At 29.7% G+C, this 7,804-nt stretch overlaps 1 protein-coding gene across 2 annotated transcripts in view; it reads right to left on the minus strand.

The window, feature by feature from the left end:
* Positions 1–4,129, minus strand: part of LOC111628919 (MAPK-interacting and spindle-stabilizing protein-like) — a 16,067-nt gene extending 11,938 nt beyond the window's left edge. The window contains exon 1 of one of the 2 annotated variants that reach the window (XM_023372778.1): positions 4,008–4,129. The gene's annotated coding sequence lies outside the window, so the exon portion shown is untranslated. The remainder of the gene's footprint in view (positions 1–4,007) is intronic. The other variant, XM_023372779.1, reaches the window with a different exon arrangement.
* Positions 4,130–7,804: the final 3,675 nt, after the last annotated feature.

A 7,804-nucleotide genomic window follows, 5' to 3' on the forward strand; every position in this document is an offset into this window, starting at 1 on the left:
TTTGACTTGACGTGAACAGACGTTCAGAAATAGAATCGGGACCAGGTCTGTAATTAATCTGGAAACGGGGGACCTAATTCTTGCATTCTGTGAAAACGGGTAAGATTGGCTATAATGTAATTATCTTAATCTTCACTATCGTTACTTTTTAAAAACCCAGCAAAGCGGGTCCTTGCAGCAAAATTCTAGATTACTTAGAAAAACAGTCTTTTATATATAAAAAAAACTATATTATGTACAAATGTACGAACAAATAAAAACCCAGCGAAGCAGGTCCTTGCAGCTAGTGCCATATATTTTTGGATTTCCTTAATAATAAATTTTAGAAAAAATAACCATAAGTAACCTCTCATGTTTTTTCTTAACATCGCAATTGTTTTTATTAAATAATATTTTGAATTTGGGGTAAAAATTAGTTTAAAAGTTCAATAGAAAGAGAAATATTTCTAGTCTAATGTTTCCAGCCTATTTAGAGACTATCTTTGGAAAATATGAACACTCAAAATCAGAAGAGGTTCAAAGATAACATTCAAATTAAAATATCTTTTGAAATTTGAAATGGTTAATATAAACAGCAACCAGTAATCGTCGTAAATATATACAGTAGAGCATCGATTATCCGACCCCTGATCAACCATCCCATCGGTTAACCGACCATTCTAGTCAGCAAATTTCAAATGTCCGCTAGTGAAATGGCACTACAATATTTGGCTATGTCTTGGCTACTTTAATATTATTTTTGTTAAATGTTTACGTGTTTTAGCTGGCAACATGGCTTGACTATGAAAGGGAGGCCAGTATTTAAACGAGGCTTAATTTTCTATTTATAAGTGGTTGTTTGTTTTATGAGCAATAAAATAATTTTAAAATAATTTTTAACGATACAATAGCAAAGATTATTATTTTTAAAAACTTTTGTTAGGCTTAACATCGATGAAAATTCAACGTGAAGTAGGTTAATAGCGATATACTAATATACTATACTAATAATGTATTTTTTCATACTATTCGGTTATCCGTTTTTTTCAGTTATCCAACCAACCCCAGTCCCCAACTGAGTCGGATAATTGATGATCTACTGTATATATTAAATTAAATATAACCTAGGATAAAACATCAACAAATTAATAACTATAATTAAAATTATATATATCCAAGGCCCAGACATTTTATGATGATGAATTCTTCAGGAAGATATATAACTTATGTCAAACTTCCATGTTGTAAAGAGTGACTCTGCATCCCTTGCATTATGGTACAAATTCTTTAGTTTCAACCTATAAATTATGATTTTTCCATCATAATTCAGACATGTGGTGACCTTATGCTTCTGATTACTCTAGTGCTATTCCATAGGATCTAATTATCTTCTGCATTAGTATAACAAGCCAGTAATGCATTATTTCAACAGTTATGAGTATCATATTCATGTCTGTAGAGCTGTTGAACAAAATTCCTGCTGATATATCTTACATATGGTGTATTATTCCCTAAGCTATTGTATTCTGTTGGTATTACGTATATCCTGGGTTTTGTGTTTATCTAGGATTTTGTCCTTACCATTTCTTAACCATATGTAGACTGAGATTTTGTTTATATGTTGCAGTCAAAACCCATTTTTAGTTAGAACGCATTTTATTAACTAGTTGAAACTAGTTTATACTGATGTCTTTGTTAAAACCCGTTTTGTCTAGTTAAAACTAGTTTTAACTCAAATTCATTTTTGACTAGCAGTAAATTCTAGTTTTAACTAGACAAAACAGGTTTTGTCTAGTTAATTTACTGCTGTACATGTTTTGATTTTAGATAAAAGTAGTTTTAACTTTAAACATTTGTTAAAACTAATTTTAGCTACATAAATATGTTTGGGGAAAATAAATAAAGTTATAGCAATAATTTGGGTTTTGGAGGACTCTAGCGAAAATATCATGTTGTTGAGTATGTTTTTCAAATAAAACTTTGGAGTATATGAAAAATAATTGTATATTGTGTTTGCAATGAGGACTTTTTCACTGTCTGGCATTTTAGTCATCTCACCCCAAGTATCCAGGTGAGATGGCAAATGCCATTAGGCATTTGGCATCGCACCCTCACAAATATAATTGCATAAAATTAATTTTCGAATATCTTAACCAAATTTAATTTATTGCATATGTAGTACAAAGTACTTCATAGTAAGTATAACAGCACAGTATAAGTATTATTAAGTTTCCGCCCATTCTAACATGCTCTATGGCTAGCTGAAAGCTTTTTTCAGTCCATAAACCTTTTTGAGAAGTTCTTATATAATTTCTATGCATATCCTCAATAAAACAAGAAAACAAAAATTTATTAAAAATAGGCATATTGGAATTCAATTAACAAAAAGTAGGCATGTTACCCCAAGAAAAATGTGTTCTAGTGGAGTCACGTGTTCTAGCATGTCCGATCAGGATCGGCGGTAGCTGACAATGAAAACTTTAGAACCTTAACTACATCACAGATTAATTGTTTTTTGCAATTTTTAATAAATTCTATTTTAACTTTTAATTTTAAAATTACTCTAGAAACACAACAAAAACTTCGTTGTTATCTTGCTTTAATTCTTCTCAAATGTAGAAAATGAGGTAGCAGTAGCCAACTACAGCTTTCCGCACTCAATATTGGCCCAATGATTCATCATACAAATACATGAAAATATGTGATGTCACCGTTTGAAAGTATAAAAATTTAGGCATCTTCCCCCGCTTACCATCTTACCCCGAATCACTCTATATGTTGCAGTCAAACCAGTTTTTAGTTAGGATGCGTTTTAACTAGTTGAAATTAGTTTATATACTGAATGTTTGTTAAAACTAGAATTTACTGCTAGTCAAAAATGAATTTGAGTTAAAACTAGTTTTAACTAGACAAAATGAATTTTAACAGAGACATCCAGTATAAACTAGTTTCAACTAGTTAAAACATGTTCTAACTAAAAACAGGTTTTGACTGCAACATATACACTATTAAAATCATAAGATCCCAACAGCTTTATGTATTCAAGCCATCCTGGCTGAATAAGTAAATTTAAATATATTTCAAAAGACACATTTGTTTGGAGTTTCAACCCCCATTACCATAATGTGCTTTTATGAGATGCTGAATAGTATCCAAGTAGTTGCTTCTTATATACAAGTATGTTTGTTTGCTATCTGTGATATCCTGTTTAACTCTTTGTCTCTATCTTCAATCCTCATCTATTGAGAATATGTTCACTGTCCAGGCCTAGTATAAATGTTTATGGCTATTAATTTGTTAATGATAGTGTTTTATCACAGATTATATTTAATTTATATATTTATGACATTTATTTGTTGTTATTTAATATTAACTATTGTGAATTTTTTATTTTGTAAGAATGTTACATTGGAACATTTTCCAATTTTTAAATGTTTGGGTTTGAATTTCTTGAAGATGGTAAATAGACTGAAAACATTAGACTTTTAGAAACATTTTTGCTTGTTTTGGTGTTGAACTTAATGAATAAATTGATTGTTTAAATGCAATAAAAATTAAGATTTTATTAACATTACAAAAAATTTTTATAAGTAAATATTTATTCATAAAATTATTCAAGGGTTGAATAATGTTTAAAAAGCATTCATTATTTTAATTTATATTGGAAAGCACAAGATTTCTGGCTAAATTTTTGTTTTGCTTCAATTATAAATAATTAATATTCTCACATTTGTACAAAATATTGTTTTTCATAATTATATAAATGACCAGAAAGTGAAACTCAATAAATATAATTACTAATACTGTAAATATAAAATCATTAAATTCATATATATTACAAAACGTTGTGTTAAATAACATAATTTAACTGTATTATTATACTATAAGTTGTAGCTTAAAGTGCTGAAGAAGAATATATCTAATAGTTTAGAATACTTTTTAAATAAGCCATATGGCTGTCAGATTTTCATCATATTATTATTACAATAAGTCTGCTTATTATTTAGCCTACTTTAGCTAGGACATACATCACAATTTCCTGGTACACCTGCCTCAGAGCCAAGTATGAAGAAAAAGCTGCTTGCCTGTTGTGGATAACTTCCAATTTGTCTAGAAAAATCCTCAGGGCCTGTAAATAATCATTTCCTAATATTATTTAATTATTTTTAAACAAAATTGTAATGTAAAATATGAATTTCTTTAAAAATAAAATGTTTTAAGGTAAAACACTATCAATACCAATTTCAATAGAACAGACATAACTCATAAGATAAACTGAATTATTTTATTTATTTATGTTATAATTATGCATTTTTGGCCAGTAGACTTTGCTGGCCCTTCTTCAGACTATTTGAATAAAATAAAATATTACTATAGTAGAGCATCAATTATCTGAATATCGATCAACTGAAACGTGAATTAACCGAAAGCTTTCCAGTCAGCAAATTTAAATTTCCACTAGTTCTGTGGCGCTGCAATCTTTGACTATGTCTTGGGCTACTCCAATATTATTTTTGTTGGTGTGCGTGTTTTAGCTGGCAGCAGTGGCTGCGACCATGAGAGGGTACTTAAGGACGTGCCAGGATTTAAACAAGTTTGAACATGGGATAGGTTAATATATTTTTTTGTACATACTCAGTTATCTAAAAAACTGATTTTCCAAATCCCAGTCCCCAATTGGTTCGGATAATTGATGCTCTACTGTATTATATTAATATAATATAAAAAATTACTACTTACAATAAATACTACTTACTCATTATACAAAATTTTGCATTCTGACAGTTAGATGACATTTTAATTTTAAACTTATTTTTTTTTTTAATAAATTTATTTATTTACTTTCAATTACAATAGGAAAAGTCTCGCAACATTAGATTTTTTCCTCTTCATTAACAATAAAACCCCAATAAAATACATAAAATACAATGAATAAAGTACAACAAAGCAAAATAGAAGTAAATAGTATAAAAAAGAAAAATTAAGAATTGTATAATAATCATTTAAAATTAAAATGCTGTCTAAATGTCAGAATGCAGCATAATGAGTAAGTAGTATTTATTGTAAATAATAATTTTTATATATTATATCATAATATTGTTTTATTTTATTTAAACAGTCTATAAAGAGACCTGAAATGCATAATTATAACATAAATGAATAAAAAAAAGCCTGTTTATCTTCTGTCCCATTAAAATCGTTATTGATAAAAATCCTATACAGTGTTTTATTTTAAAAAATTTTATATTTTTACATTTAAAAATTACCAATTTAGCAACTTAAAATCTTTTCACAAAACTTTTAAGAATATCATATCTTCCCAATGGAAATAAGTATATGTGTACCCCATTTGTGATTATTATGAATGATAAGAAAACTGCATTTGTTTGTATTTGAAATGAAACTCATTTAATATATAAAGTACTCTACTTGAGCTTTAACTGACAAAAAAAAAATTAACCCAATCACTGTAATAGGCATCTCCATATGCCCGAAAACATTATTCCTCTGAAAAATTGGAGGCAATAAATTTACATGCACATTCATCAGACACTGGTCAACTGGACATGCAAATTTTTTGCTGTTTTATGTATTGCTCAGTTGAAAATATGCAAATGAAGAAAACTATAAAATCTTGTGTAGTCTCTTCACTGTCCAAAGTGTGAAAAATGGCAAGACAGGCTAGGACTGCAAGTATGCTATAAGAGCTTCCAGAAATGACAAAATGGAACAGCAATACAACAGATTGCTTGGAAATTGTGTTTGAACAAATCTACTGTCATAAACAGTATATACTGAAAACAGTTCTATTGTGCCTGAATGCAGTAATAGCAATCACCAACAACTACTGTCAGGGAAGAGCAAATTTTGCATCAGCTTATGATGAAATACCAGCCTGGAACGTTTGTGGAAGCTGCCCAAAACTGTGGAATAAACGAATAGGCCAACTTACATCTTGATAAACTGCTAGCAACAGCTTATATGATGTAAGTTATAGTTCATACAAGAGTAAGCAAAAGCCTCATTGACACCTATGTGAGCAGTTTACATTAGATAGGGCCCATCTGTCTTGGACTGAAATTAAATGGTAGAGAGTAATTTGGTGTCAAGTTGCCCTCTGGAAATATCAGATGTAGAGTCATCCAATGGTCAAACAAATGACTCATCCAAAACTTTTGAAGCAGGAAGTCAAGTTTCCAAGCACAGTTCAATTGTGGGTGTGTTTTGAGTATTCTGGAATTGGTGATTTGGTTTTATATGATGGGTATGTCAATATGCATTGCTACTAGGCAATTTTGCAACAGCATTTACTACCTTCCATAGTCCATCTTCAGCCATGGGGAGATGCAATCTTCCAGCAAGATCTTGGTAAGCTGCATACTGCATGCTCCACTAGTGCTTTGACTTTGCCAAAATCAAGTCTAAGCTCTAGACTGGGTTCCAAATTCACAATAAATACAACCTCACCATAAACTGGAACTGTAGAATCACGAATCACACCTAAATTCAAACTGTCCAGCAAAATAAGAGTCCAAAATTTTAAAGATCGAACGTTTTTGGTCACTAAATTTAATGGCCTTCCTCAGGAAATACAAACTGAAAAAATTCACCCAATCTGAACCCAACTGAAGACCTCTGGTATGTCCTCAAGAAAGAGATGTAAAAAATGCAAGCACAAAACAAAAGATTAGCAGAAGACAGTTTTTCAGGAAGCATGAACCAACATTCCACAAGATCTTTGCTGTGCCTAAAACACATCAATGCTTATGAAAGTTGCTGATGTGTATGCTGATGACATATTGGCAACTCGCCAATGTTGTAGAAAACCCATGATGTCATAATTGTACGCAAATGCTAGGTACACATAAATTTATTGCCTCCAATTTTTCAAAGGAGTAATGCTTTCAGGCATATATAGATATGCCTGTTGTAATGATTGGATCAATTTTTTTTGTAAATCACAGCTCAAGTAGAGTACTTTATTTATTAAATGAGTTTCATTTCAAATGCAAATAAGTTCAGTTTTCTTACTGTTTATAACAACCACAAATGGGATACATTTATATTTATTATCATAGAGAAAATATTTCAGAATTATGATATAATAAATTTATATTGAAAAATTTAGTAAAACAATAATATAATAAACTATAAAGAACTAAATTCTTCATGCAAATGAAGGTTTATGAAATAAATAGTAATAACAATGTTAAACATCAAAACTATTTACAGAAACAGTTAAAACATAAATACATTTGATTTTAATATACAGAGCTTCTTCAGTTAAAGATGTTTTATGTATTATAGACAAAAGGACTTGTTTTTCAACAACTTTTATAAACATTTTTATTATCATTATTATTATTAATTTTAAATTATCTCAGTAGACAATTTAAGTACACTATATATAATTTTTAGCAATTGGCCTAAATTTTATGTATTACTAGCAGACCCCACCACGTGTTGTTGTGGCTCAAAATGTATCTATTATAAATGTATAACACTTCCCTGGGGGGGATTTTTTGAAAAATCTCTTTCTTAGTGTATATTCTGTTGACGTACCCTATTAAAATGCAATGAAAAGTGCAAAAAAACCACATCTAAAATAGTATAAATAGAAGCAAAGTTCTTTATGGTAAGCCTTAATCCTGTCCATCTCCCCCTCCAGAGGGGGAATTTCGACATGTATATTATATAAAAACATGTGCGTATTCGAATGCAGCGTTGTGTCAAAATTTCAAAGGAATCAGTAGGAACAAACGAACATTACATTTTTATTTATATAGATAGATAGAAGATGATCTGCTTTAATTCATCCTCACAG

The sequence above is a fragment of the Centruroides sculpturatus genome, unplaced genomic scaffold, assembly GCF_000671375.1.
Source record: "Centruroides sculpturatus isolate CEXI.00-Female unplaced genomic scaffold, Cexi_2.0 scaffold501, whole genome shotgun sequence".
NCBI classification, from domain to species: Eukaryota; Metazoa; Arthropoda; class Arachnida; order Scorpiones; family Buthidae; genus Centruroides; species Centruroides sculpturatus.